A 20,791-nucleotide genomic window follows, 5' to 3' on the forward strand; every position below is an offset into this window, starting at 1 on the left:
GGAGTCATTTTCTTAGACGGCAAGAAAAACCTTAACTAGTCTTTTTCTAAGGGTAAATTGAAAAAAAATGTGCCATTGAACTTATGGCTGGGGCTGACAGGTGGCATAATGGTTAAGGCCCTGGACTTCCACATGGCCAACTGCAGTTCAAGCACTGGATCTGGGTCAAATATTCAAGAAGGGTAAGAATGATTGAGATGGAATTTTCAGTTTCTTTCTTTTTTTCATAATTACAAATTCTTTTAGTCCTTTATCAAAACAATCTAACAAGGGAACAGCAGTTGGCATAATGGCTGTGTCGCTGGACTCCCATGTAGTCGACCGCAGTTTGAGTCCCGAACCCGGTGGCTTAAACTCACACCCGGCGCATGGGCATGCGGGCCCAACACCTGGCGCATGTGCATGCGTGCCCAAGATCCCAAGAGGAGAATGGAGGAGAAGGGATTACGGTGTGGCCATCCACCTGGGGGTGACTTCTCGCTTTCTTTTTCTCTGTCTCTGTCTTTCTGGCGAGTGTACATGCCCTATAGCAAAAACTTCTCAAAAAAAAAAATCTAACAGTAAATGTGGATTATATGCTTTTATACATATAAATTATTATTTTTGGATATGTCTCTCAACAGAATTCTGCCACAGTCCTACCTTCTGGTGAGAGTAACATTTTACATTAATCTTATTCGACGAGCACAGCAACTGTAACAGACAATAGCGAGTATGGAGTCTAGGGCAGGAGTGGAGTTTCCCACTCACAACACATTTAACATCTTCCCAGTGCAAAAACACCTGTGGCGCTTTAGAGAGCGCTTTACTTTATGAGTAGAAAGGCCTTGCAGTACAATCCAGGTGAAGTGCCAGCACATATTTAAATAACTTTCCATGACTTGCTCTTCAAGTCTAAACTAGACAGTTAATGTTTCTTTTTTCGCAAATACGATGTCTTTGACCTGAGGTTGTCTCCTAGACTCTTTGCGTAAGGCATAGGGACATCAGCGTTGGTGACTCGAACAGCAAGAACAACCAGGAAATGAGTGTAGCACCTTCCATGATCCTGGAACAGACTTCAGCTCCTGCTCCAAACTGTGGCCAGCCTCCTTCCACAGCTACAAGACGATGTGTCTTCACGACACCGGCTTCTGTGGCCTCGATGTGCACTGGTCTGGCGGAGCGCCTGTGCCTCACCTCACATACAGCGCCCTCTTTAGGTAGCGCCGTAGCAGCTTCTAAGCAGGGGCCCACAGCTCTGGAATGGGAAACCAGTTACATGTGCTCCTTGCCTTTCTATTTCAGCTTTTGCAGTTGGAATCAGAAAATCTTTTAACTGAGCTTCCGTGGGAAACTCACAAGGAATTCTGTAGATCAGCACCATCACCAGATGATTATCCTGAATGGCCGATTCCATAAGTCCTTTCGCAGCCTCTGAATTCCAGGGGCTGACCACCTTTAAGCCTGGACAGTGCCCCCACCATGCAGCAAAGCACTGGGAGTGCTGGGTGGCTATGCCCGCTGAGGCACCGTTGGGCCCCCTGAAGACGATGGGAACAGGCCGAAGGCCCCTGACATGCAGTAGGTCTTGGCAGCTGATTTTAACCTGGTCATGGCTTGCATGGAGAAACTGAAGGTCATAAGTTCACAAATGGGTCACAACCCAGCCACAGCTGCCCCTACAGCAGTTCCAGCAACTGCCACCTCAGAGATGGGAGTGTCTATAACCCTCTTGTCTCTGTATTCTTTTCCAAAGGCCTCAACTAACCTTGTATGCCCCATCATACTGGGCAACTTCTTCCCCAAACAAAATACCTTCTCCTCTTTTTCCAGCTCTTCAGCCATACCTTGATTTATAGCATCATGGACTGTCACCTGCAACACCATGGCGAAGTCCAGTGAAAGCACCTTTTCAGCAGCTAGGAGATCTGCTGGGAGGGTCTCTGCGCTGGTCCAGATACTGCCGCCATCTTGATGGTGTCCTCTCCCATTTCTTTAAAAAAAAAAAAAAAATGCAGATCTTTCAAAGTTACTGGTACAATGGCCAGATTTTAATTACTCTATCAGAAAAGCTAATGATTTACGGGAGATACAGAACCTCTTTTGAAGAGCTGAATGTATTGATTTATGACAAAAATATTCTTAGAGTGAGGTAAAGGATATTCATCACAGGTGTGCACAGAGAAACCCTGTCGAGTAGACTTTTTTGTGATGATGGAAATGTTCTCTATCTGCACTGCACACTGTGGCCACCGTGGCCTCATGTGGATATTGAGCACTTAAACCAAGATTGGTGGGGAGTCAGCCAGTGGTGTGGTAGTTAAGGCAGCCGGATCACTCATCGCTAACTGCATGGTTTGAGTCTCAGACCTGGCGGCTTGCAAAACAGGCTGGGTGCATGTGTATTTGTTCCCAAAAATCTCGAAAGGAGAAATGGGGAGAAGGAATTGCAGTGTAACCATTCCCCATTCATGGGGAATGGGGAGGGTCCTTCCTCAGTCTCTCAGTCTCCTCTCTCTCTCTCTCTCTCTCTCTCTCTCTCTCTCTGTTTTTGACTCTGGTGAGCACACCCACCCTTTAGCAATTAAAAAAGAAAAAAGATGGGTAGAAATGTTTATTTTAATTTAAATGTAAATAGCCACACACGTAGCTAGTGGTTGCCATAGAGAATAGCACAGCTGTAGATAAGGTTTCTGGAACACGTAGAGTATTCAGGACATTTAGAGAAAATACTACCAGCAAAAAGTATGTATGGATTTCAAAAACAATTTCATCTCCAAATACACTTGTACTTAATTTCATTTTTCCACCAACTTTCTGAAGTTCCCTTATAAAAGTAAGAGAAAGAAGCCGAAAAGTGGTAAGCCCACAATTGGAAGGGACCAGGGGCAGTCGGACATCCTGAAAAGTGCACTGAGATGATGAACCTGGATCTAATATCTCCCACAGTAGAAGGCAACTCGGGCTGAGGCCTAGCAGAACTTGAGGGATGTTTAACACTGTGTCTGCTTTATCGAGAACTTTGAGGCATGGGGTTGTCACACCAGCCTGACGCTTTAATAAAATAGCATCTTTAATTAACTTTTCAAAGTGATAGCGTCACGACTGTTTAAGATGAAATTCATTATTTCTCCACTGAAAGCTACAGACTGCCCTGCTGCCTCTGCGTGTAGCATCTTTAGTAGATAATTACTTTGATCCTTGTAGGGAGTTGTTCATGCTGATCTGAGGCCCAGCGTCCTCTGCAGAATGCAATCTTGATCCAAAGCCAGACTTGCTGCAGATCCTCACCAGTTCCTTCCCTGGCTCACAAAAGTACATCTAACTTATTCATCACTTTGAAAATAGGCTAAATTATCAAAACCAGCAAGTTTAGACAGGGATTTCTTTTATAAAAATTCATTAATTAAAGTCTATTTGTTATTATTTTTAATTTGACCAGAGAGAGACAGAGAAAGAGAGACAGAGATAGAGAGGGAACGTGAGAAAGCAAGCTGCCAAGTCTGGGACTTGAACTGCCATCGACCATCTGGGAGTCCAGTGCCCCAACCACTATGCCACCTGCCAGCCCAAACAGGGATTTCTTTAAACTAGGTTTATGGGAAATTCTAACTATAGGTGATGTATCTTGATGGGTACAAACTTTTGCCTAAATCATATGCACTTGGCTGTTATTCATCCTTCAGTTAGTTCAAGCCTCAGTTCCTTTGTAACATCTTTTTTCTCATACTTTCCTGGCCCCAGTAATTCCCTTGGTCATGGTGAGATAATGGAGGTGCAGAGCTGACTATTCTTGTTGACCCCTCACTGGACTGCAGCTAAGTAACTTGGAAACTCCATCCTATTTATTTTTCTGAATTTTTTTGAGAGGTTTTTGCTCTAGGGTGCATGTGCTTGTCAGAAAGACAGACAGACAGAAAGCAAGAAATCACCTCCCAGGGGGGATGGCCATACCACAATCCTTTCTCTTCCATTCTCCTCTCGGGATCTGGGGTATGCATGCGCCCAGCGTTAGTTTAAGCCACCGGGTCCAGGACTCAAACCGTAGTTGACTACATGGGAGTCCAGCAACATAGCTATAATGCCAAATGCTAGTCCCATTTTTCAGAATATTTATTTAATGTGTGCCCAAATATATACTATAAATGTTTAAAAAGTTAGTACCTAATCAGGGTGAGCAGATGACATGCTGGTTAAGATGCTGGATCCCACATGACCAACCATGGTTTGAGTCCAGGACACAGTGGCTTGTAAAACAAGCCGGGGGCGTGTGTGTGGGTGCCTGAAAACCATGCTGGGTGCATGTGTGTGCATGCCCAAAATCCTGAGAGGAGAATGGAGGAGAAGGGATTGTACCATGGTAATCACCCCTGGGGGGTGATTTCTTGCTTTCTGTCTCTCTGTCTTTCTCTGACAAGCATATGCCTTAGATGGCAAAAACCATATATATGTTAAACACACATATAAACACACACATAAACACATATATGCACACAAACACACATATACATGCAACAGAGTCTTGGCATTCAAGACAGAGATCTCCAGATGCTTTAGGGAATCTGCTAATCAGACACCTAGTTAGTATAAAAATTTTCTCCATAAATGGGAACCCTATAATCCTGATGGTTTGCATACTGGATAATCAGCTCAGTCATGTACTAACTGATGATGCCCAAACCTCTCAGTGTTGTCCTGCGGCAAAATGAAGAAGCCCCTGCCCTGTGGCAGACCTGCAAGGTACTAGCACACCTGCCGTGGAAACATTAAGCAGTCTAGGCACAAACACCAATGGTTTGTGTAGGATATAGTAATGTCCTCAAAGAGCATTCTCTGAAATGATCTTCCACCTTGATTATGGAAATAGCCCTTAACTCAGTGCTTATAGCATGACAGCATTCTAGAAGAATTTAGGCACGGTCTATTTTTTAAATTTTTTTTCAAATGGCCTGAAAAGAATATTTAGGGAGAATGAGTAAGTGTGATGAAGCCACTGGGAAGAAGAATATTTGCAGACATGCCCTTTCCCAACCAACAAGATCTAAACTGCTAAAGAAGATGTATTGGTTGGTAACTGGATCCAAATGCTCCCTTATGAAATAATCGATCACCTTAAGTCAACCCTTAAGTCAAGGAATGCATAGGCTTCTTTCATTCAGAGCAACTTTCCCTGAAAACAGCAATTCTGAGGGCCCAGCCCCTACTAAAACAAATCAGGTGGCATGAAGGTTCTTCAAAGTGGTAAAAGAAGCCAATGGATACATAGAATTTGGTCACAGACATTCCAGTATAGGTCCATGGGAATCCATCACCCATTGGTAAATGGAGCTATGCTGATTATTTCAATGATTAAGCAGGGGACACTCTCATGGTAGACCAGTTACAATTAGGGTCTGTCAACCTGAACGGTGATGTCGTCCTGTCCCTGAAGCATGGAAACTTGATGCAGAGATGACAGCAACAGCTAGTGCTATCCAAGCAATGACACCGAAAGGCGCAGCTTGACAGCCGAGTTCCTGAGTGTCTCCCACAGGATATCCCCATGGGCTGCAGTCACAGAACCTGATCTGACAATTTCAGCATCAGCCTCCACTGACTCCCAAAGCTGCATCTGCCCACCTCCACCTCCAGGACTGCCCTGTCCTGGTTCTGAGTAGCCCCTTGAGAAAAGCTTGGTAACTTCACTCTGGCATGGCTGAGAATTGAGACAGGATGAGAAACCAAGAGAAAGGAAATCATCCTGAGAGCAGATTCAGTTAGGAGTTGGATGATTATCCACTTCCCCGTTTATTTCCGTACTCCCTGGCTCGAGGGCTTACATTCTTTTGAGGGAAAGGTAAGGCCGAGTTCCACAATCACAAATTAATCTTTGCAAAGATTAATCTGCCTTTGAAATGTCCTGGGAACACGTTCAACAGTGAAGGAAGTAGCGACTCCACTAAATGCAGGGAGCGCACCATTATGAAATGAAATAACAACTACCCAGTTTGACGCCCTGATTTGTGCCTTCTAATATATTTTGACACCAGTTAATTTAGTTGGTACTCAAAAGAACTTTCTACGGTAGACATCATTATGCCCTTTTTCAGAAGGGGAAGGATAAATCTTAAGACTGTAAAAGATTGATCAAAATCCAGGGCTAGTGGTTACATCACTCGACTCCAACATCGAGTCCCACATCGAGTGCCTTGAAACTCACACAGGGAGGATTTGCATGCATGCTCAAGATCCTGGTAGCAAAATGGAGGAGAGGGGATTGTAGCATGGCTAGCCCCCAGGGGTGATTACTCACTTTCCCTCTCACTGTCTCTGTCTGTCTCTCTCTCCAGTGAGCATATGCGCCTTAAGGCAAAAACCTCTATAGAAACAAAAAAGATTGATTAAATCCAATATGGAGAAAATAGAAGTGAGATGCCCACCTGAGTCTTCAGATTCTGACTGTCACACACAACTCACCCAACACAATGGTGCCTCCCCGTGAGATAGCTCCTTTCTTTCTGAGAATTAAATGGGCATAAATTCCCTTCAATCAGAAAGTTCTTTATGTCCCTTCCCTCTCATTTCTCATCTCCAGCAACCATTATTCTGACTTGATTATCATAGATGGTTCTGTCTGTTCTCAGACATAGTATGAATGAAACTGCACTCCGGATACATTCTTCTATGTCTGAGTACTTTCACTCAAGTTTTTTGGTTTTTGTTTGTTTATTTGTCTTTTTTTTTTTTTTTTTGAGATTCAGTCATGCCATTTTATATATATATGTGTGTGTATATATATATATATATATATACACACACATATATATATATATAGTTCTGAATTCCTAAAGTACTTTGCTGCCATATCTTATAAGAAATTCTTGCCTTACTGCATCCTTTCTGTCTTATCGCCAATAAATAACCTCCTCTAGACAGAGTTTGCAGCCAGTGTATCCTCCTGTCTCCCACAACGCCCGACACTGGATTTTACATAGAGTTGATGCCTAATACATACTTGCTGTATTAAATTGAGCAAATAATGCCATCCATGGGTCACCAGATGACTTTAGCTTGAAAGCTCAGATGTAAGCAGAACAGCGTGTCCTGTATAAAGCTGCATGCCACTGGGACAAGTGTTTCATAAAGATCAGGGCTTACTGGGCGTGCTAGGAAGTGGACGATAGTGCAAAATCTACAGAGCGTCTTACTTTACTCTCTGAGAGTTCATAGCAAAGGCTTAGTACCTTGTACAGTGAAAAGCTGCATTTCGATGTGGCCACGTGCCTGGAATAGGTTACCATGCCCTAAATTCTATGGATTTTGATGACTATAAATTTCCAACTAAAATGTCAAAAATACTCCTTGTCCTTGAATAATAACAGGGCGTGCTGAAAGTTGAAGAATTCCAAGTCTGAATGGCAGTCGAGCATGTCCTTAGAAGAAAAGTAGTTTTCATTTGCCCTCTGAGTTTGTATATAAAGTAAATCTAGTGGGAGTCCGGGAAATATGATTTATAGCCAGAGCTATAGCCTGGTACTTTCAGCTTATAAAAGCTTAGGACTGAGTGACAATCCAGTGGGCTTGGGAAACTGGAGAGATTATGGCAATGCAGCCACGTTTTCTTTGGTAGTATGGTGGTAGTGGGTAAGGGCATAATGTTTTGTTTCCTAGCTGAAGTCAGAACTGTATAATGCAATGGCAAGACCTTTGACTTTCAGCTAAGTCAGCTCTGACAGCGCCGTCCATTCACAAAGCACTCAGTTGAGAAATCATAATTACGGAGCAACTGTCCAAGAGTCAAGTTTGAGTCTCTGAATAACAGAGTAGGAAGTTTCTGCTACATCTGTCTAGTCTTTATTATCAAGATGGTGGTTGAATTTATCTATACCGAATAATCTTCTCAGTTAATCATTAAGCAATTTAGTTAGTGATAGGCCAAGTTTCCAGTAGAGATTGCTTGCAAATGAAGCAATAACCTCAGTCACTTCCTACTTGGAGAACATAACTGTCTAGATTTTTTTTTTTTTTTTTACTTTTATGAAGTTACTTTCTGACCCTTTTCCATTATAGTAATAAGTCATCTGGAATTTGATTGTGAGGTCAATTATCCATTTCCTTTTCTAAAAGGAAAAGATAAAAGAGGAATTACAGACAGAAAGAATTGAGACTGTTCTTCAAAGAGTTCAGATATGTCTGGATTGAACAGAAACTCATGATATAGCAAACTAAAGAAACAGAGTAAAACCAGCAGATGGTGTAATGGTTATGTCGCTGGTCTCCCACAGAATCAACTGTAGCTAGAGTCTCAGACCTAGTGGCTTAAAACTCACGCCTGGTGTACGTGCATGCATGCTCCCAATCCCAAGAGGAGAATGGAGAATGGATTGTGGTGTGGCCATACTCCCTGGGGGGGCAATTTCTTCCTTTCTGTCTCTCTGTCTCTCTTTGTCTCTCTGGTGAGTGCACATGCCCTATAGAAAAAAAATCTCTCTCTCAAAAAAAAAGTAAAACCATGAAACAATTAGCAGCTCTTATGACTGAATATGATCTGACCCTGATCTGCAGATGGACTTTACAGGGAGGTCTCACCCAGGACTGCAGAGTAGAATCACTAGATGGAACTTTTGATGAGTCAGACTGGGATTTCAGAGGAGGAGAATGAGGGGACCACACATTAGCAGTTTTCAGAGCTCCCCAGGTGATTCCAGTGTTCAACCAGGAGTGTGAATCACTGCCCCTGTTCTGTCCCAGATTTGGATTTTAATCACATCCCTTCTTGGGGGCCTGTTCAAAATGAAGATGCTTCCACACCATACCTGGGATGCCATGATCCAAATCAAATCATTTTCTTTGAGAGCCACTGCCATAGAGACAGAAATTGATACGAGTTTAGTCCCAGAGCTCTGATTTCAGTTTTTCATTTCTGCTGTTTTTTTGATTGCTTGATCTTAACATGTTACTTATTCGTCCAGAGGTCTGACTACAAACCCCCATGTCCACAGGGCAAGGCAGGGAGCCTAATGAAGAAAACAGGGCAGTAATGGGAAGACAGGGCATGGCGGAATTCTGGCAAGCTGAAGTACTCATTTCCTGGTTTAAGAATTCATATCAGGGCGGGAACCAGCAGTTAGCGTAATGGCTATGTCGCTGGACTCCCACGTAGTCAACCGCGGTTCGCATCCCGGACCCAGTGGCTTAAAACTCACACCGGGCGTATGTGCGTGCGTGCCCAAGATCCTGAGAGGAGAATGGAGGAGAAGGGATTGCGGCGTGGCCATCCCTCCTGGGGGGTGATTTCTCGCTTTCTGTCTCTATGTCTCTCTCTGTCTGTCTGGCGAGTGCAGGCGCCCTATAGCGAAAAAAACCTCTCAAAAAAACCCAAAAAAACAAAAAAAAACAAAACAGAATTCATATCAGGGCCAGCAGGTGGCATAGTGGTTAAGGTGCTGGACTCCTACATTGCCAACTACAGTTCAAGTTCTGGACCCAGTGGCTTGTAAAACACACCACGCATGTGTGCGTGTGAGGTGTGAGCCTAAAATTCCAGGAGAAGGGATTGTGGCATGCCCATCCCCTCTGGGGGGAGGGGGTGATCACTCATTCTCCCTCTCTGTGTCTCTCTTTGTCAAGTGCATATGCCCTATGACAAAAACCTGAAAAGAAGAGAAAAAAAGGAAAAGAGCATATATACTCAGCTCTTGAAGAAGTGTGGCCAGACTTTCAGATTTGTAAAGAGAGTTTGGAAATGCAGAGTTTTGCCAGAAATTTGGGACTTTTAAATGTTAGTAACTCATTTACAGTATTTAAAACACACCATGCATGCTGTTCTGTAGGCTGGAACCTAGCTACTGACCACAGGCTATGAACTCTAAACTTAAAGCCTTGATTTTTTTTTTTTAACTGTGAAATGAGGCTACGAGCACTTACCAGGCAGATTTGTATGCCAGGGGTCAGAGATAATGTAAGTGAAAAGCACTTTCTAAATCATAAAGTGTCAGAGGAAGAAATTATTAATATCATTATCATAATCATTGTGCCACAGTGCCTGAGTGTCTTGTATGTTAAGGAGGAGAGAAAGAAGGATATTTCTTTTTTTTTTGAGAGAGAGAGATATTTTTGCTCTAGGGCATGTTCATGCTCCAAAGAGACAGAGACAGAGAGACAAAAACAAGAAATCTCTTCCGAGGGGAATGGCCACGCCACAATCCCTTCTCCTCCATTCTCCTCTCAGGATTTTGTGCATACAAACACACGTGCCTGGCATGAGTTTCAAGTTGCTGGGTCTGGGACTCAAACCACAGTTGACTAAGTGAAAGTCCAGCACCCTAACCACTCCCCCACCTGCTGGCCCCAGTATATTTCCTTTTAATGTTCATTTTCCTCATGACATAGAGCCTGGATGTCCTTTCCCCTAATATTTTGTTGCTACACGAGAAAAGAATGCGTGGTCTTGGGAGGGGCTGGGCCTTGCTGTTCTACATCAGACCTTGACGAGAACGTTAGTCAGACTGTCTGTGTGTGGGTGCTGTCCTGTTATGACTCTTGGGGTTCTAAAATAGAACTACGTGTGATGGCCAAGACAATACTGGAACACAAAAATGGACAGCGAAGAAGCAGAAGCTGTAGCTCTGCATGAACATGTTCTGGTGACTGCAGACCTTCTGGTAAATATAATTTACAGAAATACTTTAAATAGCATGGACCTAATTTCTGTTATCTCTTGGTTGCCATTTGATAGATATTATGTCTGAGAGCAACATGATTTCTCTTTATTCCTTCTGTCGAGTTATCTAAATAATTCAGGTCTCTTCCAGACAAATTCCCTGAATGTGAAAAGGTGCAGAAATTGAGGAACAATTCTTCATTCCTAAATCTTTATTCTTCACCATGCCAGATACTGTTACGTGATGTCTCACTTTACAACTTTTTTTTTTTTTTAAGGTTTTTGCTATAGGGTGTGTGTGCTCACTGGAGACAGAGAAAGGGAAAGTGAGAAATCACCCCCTAGAGGACTAGTCATACCTTGGTCTCTTCTCCTTCATTTACATCCTGGGATCTGGGGCATGCATGCACACGTGCCCAGTATGATTCTGAAGCCACTGGGTCTGGGACTTGAACTGCGGTTGGTCATGTGGGAGTTCAGTGCCTTAATCACCACACCACCTGCTGCCTCTCACTTCACAATCTTTGGAAGTGTAGTTTTGTGAATGCTAGCTGGGGACATGACAAAGTGGGCTCTTACAGGCCCATGGTATCTGGAAAATTACCCCAAGACTTTGCTAATCTACAAGCAGTCTATATAGTTTCATTTTATTTAATGCCCCCTCCCCCCCAAATGTTTCTTTATTCCGGAAGGAATTTGCCTCGGCTTCACTCTTTTTCTGGGTCAAGTCCTCTGTTGGGATTTTGCTAAACTCCATACCTCTGCTAAACTCTTCACTCATCAAACTATCTTCATGGCCTCATCCCACCAGGACCACAGTTCTCCGGGTGTCCTGCTCAGCATATATATTTAGCATGGAAATGGGGGGTGAAGAGGAATGAGGCTCTACCTCCCTTAACTCCTTCTCTGTCCCTCCCTAGCTCGTTTCTCCAAAATGAGCCTTGTGTGCCTTCAGAGACAAAAACCCAGAGTTCGTCTCAGGAACCACTTTGGGGCCCAGCACGTGGCATAATAGTTACATTGCTGGACGCAATTTGAGTCCTGACCTGTCGGCTTAAAACTCACGTGGGGCACGTGTGCGTGTGTGCCCAAGAGCCCGGGAGGAGAATGGAGGAGAAGGGATTATGGTGTGGCCATTGCCCTGGAGGGGGGGTGATTTCTCACTTTCTGTCTTTCTGTCTGTCTCTGTCTCTCCAGTGAGTACACACACTCTATAGCAAAAAAATCTCTCTCTTAATAAAAAGGAAGAACCGCTTTGACCTTGTCAATGAGACCACAGAGGGACCAGCAGTTAGCATAATGGCTATTGTCGCCGGACTCACATGCAGTCAACTGCAGTTCGAGTCCCGGACCCGGTGGCTTAAAACTCACACCAGGTGCATGTGCGGGTGTGCCCAAGATCCCGAGAGGAGAATGGAGGAGAAGGGATTGTGATGTGGCCATCCCCCCTGGGGGGGGGTGATTTCTCGCTTTCTGTCTCTCTGTCTCTGTCTGTCTGGCGAGCGCATGAGCCCTATGGCAAAAACCTCTCAAAAAAAAAGATCACAGAAAACAAACTCCAAAGAAGCTGAGTTCCCCACTGCCACCCTCTAGAAAAAAGAAATACAGTGAAAAAGCCTGTATTTCCTATTGTTCTAGACCCGTGAAACCCAGTCGGCAAGCCGGTCTGTACGAGGCACAGAGCTGTGAACGTGAATCCTAGCTGGCTCTCAGAGTGCCGTGCTGGAAGAAGCGCTGGGGTGCGTGGACCTGCTGGGAAGGAGAATTGAAAAGGAGCCCTTGTGGACCTGTTTACCACTGAGCTATCAGCCTTTGCATTTAGCCTCTGCAGGTGGTAATCTTCTCCAACCTGACCCCAATTTTCCTTTCCGTGTCCAAAGCCTCCTGCTACTTCGGAGTATGTTGAGACAGAATTTATCACAACCTGTCTCTGCATAAATAGGTTATTTTATTCTGCCATTGCCTGGGAGCATCTGGTTGGTTGTTTTAAATCAGGAGGTCTTTTTGTTAAGCCCTCATAACCATTTTTAAACATGTATCAGAATATCGCATCTCTCTCCTTCTCTTTCTCTCTCCATTTTGAACTTAAATCTAGCGAGCGGCTTCCCCACCAAATGAAGAAAGCGTAATCTTCTGTCATCTTCTGCCAGCGCAGGGCCATGCACAGGGGCTCTCAGGCTGGGCGCTTTGTTCCTCCCTCGGCTGTGTTTGCTTGGGTGGCCCACAGTCGATTTTCAAGGCATCACGGCCCAGTTAGTGCTGTCAGATCCAATATCTAACGTCTTGATGGGCCCTGTCAGTGTCACCCAGGACACATGGGTCCAAAGACATGCTTGTGATTTTTTTATCAACCGTTTTTGCCTTCGTGCCATGTCCAATAAAGCCAGCCACACCTGTCTCCGTGCGTGGTGATTCTTGTGAAGGGAGGGGTTGGAGTGCGCATATACAGGTGTGAACATCAGGAGGGGGGAGGGAGAGGAGGGTCTTGGATAGGAGTGAGTAATTCTGGATGACAAACCCTTTCCTGGTCAAAAAAGACTTCCCTGATCTAAGGAAATAATCCACAGCCCACTGTGTTATAAGGAGGGTGGCAGTTCCTTAAGCAGTCACGTGACACCTGTATTCTGACAGTCATTTTCAAGGGCAGGGACAGGAAAGGGGCCTGTGTCCTAGGGCTGCATTATCAGGCTGTGCTTGTAGAGGTGAGCTGGGTCAAGGGCCAGAACGCTAGGAATTTTCATCCTTTTGTGGTCCCAGTGTTCCCTTGGCATTTCATCCTGCTGGCCCACAGCACGCAGTGGGAGTTTGTTAAACGAGTAATGGATGGGGGGCCAGCAGATGGCATAAGGGATACATAGCTATACTCCCATGTAGTTGACTGTTGTTTGAGTCCTGGACCTGGCAGCTTAAAACTCATGTTGGGCACGTGTACGTGCGTGCCCAAAACCCTGAGAGGAGAATGGAGGAGAAGGGACTGCAGTGTGGTCATCCCCCCCCGAGGGGATGATTTCTTCCTTTCCGTCTGTCTGGTGAGCTCATGCAAAGTATCTCTCAAGGAAAAAATTTTAAAAAGTAATGGATGATATAATAAGTGGAGGAAAAAATAAAAAACAATTGAACAAACAAGTGAGTGTGAAGACAGGGGTATGGCCACCCGTCCCCTAGGAATCATCCTGGAAAACCTCTTCTTTTTCCTCTAGCTTCCAAGTCAGATAGTCAAAGCCTAACTATGGCTTCCTCCTTGGTCAGCTTCAAACTGGCCCCCTCCTTGCTCTTAGGAAGAATGAGTGCCAATGCTTGCCTCGCCTTTCTTCCATCCCAGTTTTCAGGAAGCAACTTCCTTTTCCACTTTAGCTAAACTTTGCCCTTTGAAACTACAAGGAGGCTGGCCTACTGGGACAGGCCAGGTTGGGGGAAGAATGAGGCCGGAGGAGGCTGAGGTCAGGCTGTGCAGAGGTGTGGAGACTGTACTGAGGAGTTTGGAATTTCATGCTAGTACCATAGGAACTTTTATGCTTGGGGATTATGTCTTTTTATTTAAAGTTAAAAAGGGGAGAGGGGGTACCCAGCAAGGGGACCCAGCAAGTGGTATAATGGTTACATCACTGGACTCCCATGTAGTTGACTGCAGTTCAAGTCCCAGACCCGGCAATTCAAAACTCACTCCAGGTGCATGTGTCTGCATACCCAAAATCCCAAGAGGAGATTGGAGGAGAAAGGATTGTGGCATGGCCATCTTCCCTGAGGGGTGATTTCTTGCTTTCTGTTTCCCTGTCTCTCCACCAAGTGCATGTGCCCTATAGCAAAAATCTCTCTCAAAAAAGAAAAGAAAATCACACTCTGGATTATAGAGGGGACAGGCATGATAATGGAACCACTTAGTCATCTTCATGTGACAGGTGAGAGAATTAAGTAGACAAACTAAGACATGGGCTTGTAATCAATACACAACACAACTGCTAGGGATTAGGAAGGAGGGGGGAGGATGCCTTTCCATGCCTTTCCATCCTCCCTTCTCCTAACTAATCCCTAACAGATGTGTTGTGTATTGATTACAAGCCCACGTCTTAGTTTGTCTACTTAATTGGCTTGAGCCAATGATGTTACCAATGAAAGAGAAGCAATAGGGCCAGCTCAGTGACCCCTGTGGTGCTGCACGGCTCCAGTGAGGCCGGGCCCCTGGTCAGCCTGTATCATCCAGGCATGTGCGCCTGTGGCCCTGGCAGGCTGAGGAAGCAGGGCAGCCAGGCAGGAGACTCTGTTGAGGGTGTTTTTCTTTCTTTCTAAGTAAACTTTTAAAAAAATTAAGAAAGAGAGAGAGACATTGGGTAAACTGAGGGAGAAACGCATTTGGGAATAGGAGGAAAAGTGAAAAATTAAAAGTACCCAAATCTACTTGAGATGTTCTTCTATTACTGCTACATGTATTGCTTTTATATTCACTTAGCCCCACAGATGAGGATCTTAGGTAGAGGAGAGTTCTTTGGCCTTTAAAGCTTACTAGCCCTGGGACCAGCAGATGGCATAATAGTTACGTTGCTAGACTCTCACGTAGTTGACCACGGTTCGAGTCCTAGACCTGGCAACTTAAAAAATCTTGCTGGAGGGCTGGCAGGTGGTGTGGTAATTAAAGGTACTGGACTCCCACATGACTGACTGGTTTGAGTCCTAGACCTGGTGGCTCGCTTTTGACTTGCTTTCTCGCTTTCCCTCTCCCTTTCTCTGTCCCTCTCTGGACAAATTAAAATAAGTAAATAAATAAGTAAAGTTAAATAAAATAATTCTTTTTGAAAAAAAGAGAGAGAGGAAGAAATGCCACGAGTATGTATGCATGTGCCCAAAACTCCGAGCCAAAATCCCAAGACGAGAATGGAAAATGGATTGCAGCATGATCATCTCCCCAGGGGATGATCTCTCGCTTTCTTTCTCTGTCTCTCTGGTGAGCACACGTGCCCTATAGCAAAAATCTGTCTCTTAAAAAAAAAAAAATGCCACTAGCCCTAACTGCTATTTTATACCAGTTCCCTGTTATCTCAATAGACACCCTAGAAATAAACTAGGACACATTTACTTGGGTGGCAGAGACCTCCAGAGCAACACGCAACCTCTCTCTCAGGCCTTGGAGTCTAAGTGTTTAGGGAGCTCCCCAAGGAGGTCTGACAAAGGAAGAATCTCTTGACTTCTTTCTTTAAATGTGGCTATGAGTTCAAGTTGTTAGCTAGGTAGTTTTCTTCATTTTTAATGTTTGTAATAGGGAAACAGATTTTATCTTTTGGTGGGTGGTGGGGAAGGAACGAGGTGGGGATAAACCTGTGGAAGTGGGAGCAAAGCAAGACTAAGAGAACTGGGACATGAGGACGATCAAGAAGAGGCGAGTCTTCCCTAGTACAGGGGGTGGGGAGGCGGCAGAGAAGTCTAATTTTGTGCAGGTATCCAAGGTCTTCCAGTGCCGATAAAGTCGGTGTTATATAAAGTGCACTGTCTTCTACAGTAACGGCCTTAGAAGAGTACACAAACAGATGTCGTAGGACTTTGGCAAAAATGAGAGCTTGGTGTTCCATTAGACAAGTGGATTTAGCCAAGCAGGGCTGGCTGATACTCTTGCCAGCATCGTCTACGACTTCTGTCCATGGGACAAAGGAAGCACTTCTTTCTCCCCAGGCCACCTGGTATTGTGTCTGCCTGGTGGTAATGCCAAGGTCACTCCCCAAAAGGAAAATGATTACCTAGATAAAATTAAGATTTTCTTTAAGTTACTATGGATTTCATTTGGCCAGAGCAATAACTCTTTCTGACAGAGTTTTCAAAATAAATATATTTCTTGCTTTCTTGTTGATAGTGGATGTTTGTTTTGGGGGGTTTTTTTCCCTTTTTTTTTTTCTTAAGGGGTTTTTGCCTCGGATGCAGGTGCTCACTGGAGACATAGAGACAGTGAGAGGGAAAGTAAGAAATCATCCCCCAGGGGAGATGGCCATGCCACAATCCCTTCTCCTTCTTTCTCCTCCTAGGATCTTGGGCACACACACACACGTGTGCCCAGCTTGATTTTCAAGCTACTGGGTCCAGGACTTGAACCACAGTCAGCCATGTAGGAGTCCAGTGACATAACCGCTACACCATCTGCTGGTCCCTGTTTTGTTTCTCTAAGTGGTTCAACATGGCAGAAACATGAATACATGAATGCTGGGAAGAAGGGCTGTAGACACTCTGGTGTCACACGCGTGCCATTTGCTGACTTCCATGAGTGGACCACTTTTATATTATTAATTGAGCATTTTTAATTGAGCCAGGTTTTTGTTTTGTTGTGGTTTTTTTGTTTTTGTTTTTTCAGTTTTGGTTTTTTTTGTTTGTTTGTTTGTTTGTTTGGTTTTTTTTGTGGGGAGCATTGACACTTACGTAAAAAACAATCAACTGAATCTAAGTGTTTACCATCTTCCTTCCAAAAACTATCCTTACTCACATAATATGTACTATGTAATTTTCCACACACATTTATTTCTACTATTAGATTTTTTTTAAAAAGTAATAATAATAATAAAGGAGGCAGGGGGAGGTACTCCTTTAACACAGAGAGATGTTTCAAGCCAATATGAGTTCTATAATAATTGTTAATTTCATAGCAGTGATAATAGATTGTTATTTTTATAATAATTACAGCACATCATTATGTGGGCTTCAAATGGAAAATCTGAGCACTTAATTATGGAGTGAATTATTTGTTTTATGTTCTTTTCTACATTATTTGGATTCAGATGCTGCCTACCCATTCAAATGCTGAATATCCAGCATTATATTTGGAAATCCAACTTGTTCATTAGGAAAGGAAAGTTCAGGCCAGCAGGTGGCGTGGTGGATAAAGGCGCTGGATTTCCACATGGCCTACAGCAGTTCAAGTCCCCGACCTGGTGGCTTACTTTCTCCCTTTCCGTTTCTGTCTCTCTCTGGTCAAATTAGTAATAATAATGACAAATGGAATTAAATAAGTAAATAATTCAAAGAAAAAAAAAATTCTGCGTTGGTCCCATGGCCTGGTGGTTGGGAGAGCTGGATCTCACAGGGCCGACCGTGCAGTGGGAGTCACCACCCTGGGAGCTTGCAGAGCGTGCTGGGCTGTGTGTGTACATGCTCAAAACCCCAGCACGATGGAGAAATCGAGGAGGAGGGAAGATACCATGACCACCCTCCACTTGGTGCTGTGTCCTGCTCCCACCCCCTGGCCTCTGGTTTATAAACCAAAGAAAATAGAAAATTGATTTGACATCAGGAAAATACGGCAGTTTAAAAAATGTCTGGATAATATTTGGGGGCCAGTGGTGGGCCGTAAGTAACATTGGAGTTCGTCAAGACCTCACGTGCTAGCACATGAGGTGTGGAGTGAGAACACTCCCAGGCAGGAATCCTTCCTCTGCTGTTGCCTGGCTTTATGAGCTGGAATAGAACGGAACTCCTCTTAGCCCCTGAACTCTGCCGATAGTAAAGACACCATCTGCCTTTCTCCTACGCTGGGTCAGACTTAGGCAAGGTGCCGTGTGGAGCCCAGAGCCTGCTCCTGGTTACTCAACCAAAATCACCAACACGATAGCAGCTCGCATCAAGCAAAATGAACGTTTCTGAATAATTCTTTCTACTGGAAAAGAAAGCATCTCGTTCCTCAAGCCAAAGGAATCTGTTACGGTCGAAACTCTGACCCGAACTCAGTTTCACATGTGTAAAATTATTCATTCCATCAGCACCGTCTGTATAGGGTGGCATTCTGTTATGTCTACGGAGGGCAAGCAGGAGTCATTTTCTAGGAAGAGAGTAAGAACGTTTAAAGTCCATAATAACATTTATCCTCATGAAAACAATGGGGCGGGAGGGGGGGAGGTCCTTAAACCGTTATAGCAAGGACACTAATGAAAATGCACCAAAACTCTCTCCGGATCCCACCCTCAACCTCTGACTCTGGCTATAATTTGTTTTTTTTGTTTGTTTGTTTGTTTGTTTTAAAGAAAATTGGAAAAAATGAGGCAGCTTTCTTTTCATTCTACACATGAAGCTTAAAAATAGCACAGGGTGTTTATTCAGCTCGAGTCTGTACCTGATGAAAAAAAAAAGAGGATCCTGCAGTTCAGCAACCCAAAGGATATCTTTCTCCTTTCGTCAGTCCAGCTCCATGTCTGAAAAGGAGGAACCTAGCCATGGACCTTCTACTGGGAAAAAAATGTAAAGCCACAGCTTAAAATGGGTGAGAGGAGAAGGAATTGCTTTTGGCTTTTTGGTCCTCCTTAAAAAAAAAAAAAAAGAAAGAAAGAAAAACTACTAATTTCCCTTGCAAATACATCACACAAGCTTCACCCTTCAATATTCATTGGAGTTGTCTATGAACTGCCAATTCCTTTGTTTGCAGCACCAGCTCTCTGCTATGGCGGAGATGTGAGAATAAGATGATTATTTATAGGCTTCTTAATGTCTGTTTTGCTGGACGAGAGAGGTGAATTTCTAGAACTCTGGCAAACTGACAGAGCCCCTGCTCTGTAATTGAGGAGGCTGGTGGCGGGAGAGCTATTTACATCCATCTCATTAGGCCCAGTCCTGACTCCACAGAAGGACTCCGCAGTTCCAGGGATTGAATTTCAACCAGATTTTCACATTGGGTCTAAGGAAGTGCCGACCTCCAGAACTACAGTTGTGGCTGGATGGGGTAGGGGAGAGCGGGGGTTGGGCCATATCAGAGTCTCACCCTCCACTCTGCAGAAGAAATAGCAATTTGGAGATAGGAGGAGGCTTCGCAGGATGTGGGATCTGGCCTACATCCAGCCAGTAGGCATGGGAGTGGAATCCTGCCCTTCCCCCAGGCAAGCACCCTTGTATGGCCCAGAGTTCCATTTCTTGACCCTGTCTTGGTTGGTTAATATTTTGACTATTTTGCCCTCTGGCAAAATGGAAATAAATAAAAATAGTTCAATCCATTCCTGTGACTTGATAGAAAGTATATGATGACATAAAGAGCCAAACCATGGGGCCGGCAGGTAACATGGTGGTTAAGGCACTGGACTCCCCACATGGTCGACCATGGATCAAATCCCAGACCTGGCGGCTTGCTTTCTCACTTTCTCTTTCTCTCTCCCTCCTTCCCTCTTTCTCTCCCTCCCTCCCTCCCTCTTAAAATAATAATAATGCCAAACCATTAAAAAATAAGAATGTTTCTTGAGACCAGCTATGCCCATTTCATCGTCTAATTCCTACTGAGCCCTTCCCATGAGCAAGGCCCAGGGCTGAGTGAGTGTGATCCCGTTTCATCCTCAAGAGATGAGGCACATTCCCGAGTGAGAGCCTTGGTGGGACTGTAAGCGCCATCTGGAACATACTACCTCGTGTTACCTACTTGGTTAGCAATGTCATCTCGCTATCATTGCTCAAATTTCCCCTTTCCTTTCCTCCTCCCTCTTTTTTAAATTGTTATAGGAACTTTGCACTTGCTGGAGAAAGACAAAAAAAGAGAGAGAGGGAAAGTGAGAGAGCAAACCCCCGGGAGATGACAATGCCACAATCCGTTCTCCCCCATTATCCTCTTGCGATTTGGGGCAGGCACCCATGTATGTTTGGCGTATCTTTCAGACTTCTGTGTTGGGGACTTGAACTGTGTAGTCGGCCATGTGGAATCTATTTGCTTCAATCCCCAAGCCACCAGCTGGCCCAGATTTCCCCTTTTCAATGAGCTCCTACCCCCACGGATGACTGAAAACTCCTCCTCTGCATTCCATGGTCTCCATCCTCCTTTCCCTTCTCTTACTTTCATGGCGCCTGTGACATGCTGCCTGTCTACACGTAGCATTGTTTTTTTGCTTTACATCTTCCCCACCATTACCCTAATTGTAAATGCAAGTATAATGAATGCCTCTTAAATGAATGGTGGCATTTACGATTGTTATGAATCATTTTTCTACGAAAGCTCTCTGTTGGTCTTCAAAAAAAGATATAATTGTGACTTACAGATCCAGCTAGGGATGTTATGTTTACAATATGGTCTCTAGGCAGAAGCAGGTAGCATAGTGGTTAAGACGCTAGACTCCCCCATGGTCAACTGTGGTTTGAGTCCTGGACCTGGCAGCTTGAAAGTTATGTCAGGCTCATGTGAGTGCATGCTCAAAACCCTAGGCGGAGAATGGAGGTGAATTACAGCAT

At 44.4% G+C, this 20,791-nt stretch overlaps 1 protein-coding gene and 1 pseudogene across 1 annotated transcript in view; one reads left to right on the forward strand and one right to left on the reverse strand.

Annotated features, from left to right (window-relative positions):
* The window catches only part of GRM7 (glutamate metabotropic receptor 7), a 1,001,339-nt gene that overhangs the window by 937,269 nt on the left and 43,279 nt on the right, over nt 1–20,791 (forward strand). The window lies entirely within an intron of this gene.
* LOC102476131 (pyruvate dehydrogenase E1 component subunit beta, mitochondrial-like) lies at nt 900–1,952 on the reverse strand (annotated as a pseudogene).

Source organism: Tupaia chinensis, unplaced genomic scaffold (assembly GCF_000334495.1).
Source record: "Tupaia chinensis unplaced genomic scaffold, TupChi_1.0 Scaffold000089_1, whole genome shotgun sequence".
In the NCBI taxonomy this organism is placed as follows: domain Eukaryota; kingdom Metazoa; phylum Chordata; class Mammalia; order Scandentia; family Tupaiidae; genus Tupaia; species Tupaia belangeri.